We start from the raw sequence: 1,277 nt of genomic DNA, 5'->3' as shown, positions 1-1,277 counted from the left end.
TGTAACAGTCTCATCAGGTGAGGAAGCTTTTTTTTTCTTTTTTTTTTTTTTGCGGTACGCGGGCCTCTCACTGCTGAGGCCCCTCCCACTGCGGAACACAGGCTCCGGACGCGCAGGCTCAGCGGCCATGGCTCACGGGCCCAGCCGCTCCGCGGCATGTGGGATCCTCCCGGACCGGGGCATGAACCCGTGTCCCCTGCATCGGCAGGCGGACTCTCATCCACTGCGCCACCAGGGAAGCCCCAGGTGAGGAAGCTTTTGATATCGGTCACTTCTGAGGTAAATGTGCATGTTGTTCACAGCCTCCTCAGGTGAGGAGGCACGTGGTCACTGGTCACGTGTGAGGAACACGTGCAATTCAGTTATAGCCTCCTCAGGTGAGGAGAGCTGTGGTCTCGGTTGTATCTGAGGTAAAGGCGCCTGCTGTGACAGACTCCTCAGGTGAAGAAGCCGTTTATATCCGTCACGTCTGGGGTAAACGTGCACAGTCACAGCCTCCTCAAGTAGGAGACACAGCTGACTCGTCACGTGTGAGCTACTCCTGCAACACCATAACAGCCTCGTCAGGTGAGGAGACATACGGTGACTGGTCACGTCTGAGAGTCACGTGCGATGCTGTAACAGCTTCGTCAGGGGAAGAAGCGTTTGATAGCGGCCCCGTCTGAGGTACCCGTGGCTGCTGTCATGCCCTCCTCGAGTGAGGAGACACGTGGTGACTGGTCACTTCGGAAGGACATGTGCGTGCTGTCACAGCCTCCTCAGGTGATGGGCCCTGTGGTGTCGGTCACATCTGAGCCGCAACTGCACTCTGTCCCAGCCTTGGCAGGTGAGAAGACTTTTGTGAAGGGGTCACGTCTGTGGGCACATCCGCTGCTGTCACCACCTTCACAGGCGCAGGGTTGTGTCGCATCCGTCACGTCTGGTGGACGGGTGTCTGGTGTCACACAACCTCAGGTGAGGGGACTCGTCTGAGCTGTCGTGTCTGAGGTACTCATGGCCGCTGTCACTGCCCCTCTGGTGAGGGGCGTGTGGTGAGCAGTCATGTCTTAGCTGCCACAGCCTCCTCGAGAGAGGACACACATGGCGCCCGGCTACGCCAGAGGGACAGGTGCACTGCTGTCGCGGCCTCCCCGCTTGGAGGTGTGTGTGGCATCGGTCACGTGAGGTACACGCGCATGCTGTCACACCACCTCGGCGGAGGGGACGTTGCTGGACTGTCACGTCTGAGGTACCCGTGCACCGATGTCACGGCTCCACCGGCGTGGCGGCGTGCGGCA

This window comes from Grampus griseus (genome assembly GCF_964374135.1).
Source record: "Grampus griseus genome assembly, chromosome: 14".
Lineage (NCBI taxonomy): Eukaryota > Metazoa > Chordata > Mammalia > Artiodactyla > Delphinidae > Grampus > Grampus griseus.
This window is presented reverse-complemented; position numbering follows the sequence as displayed.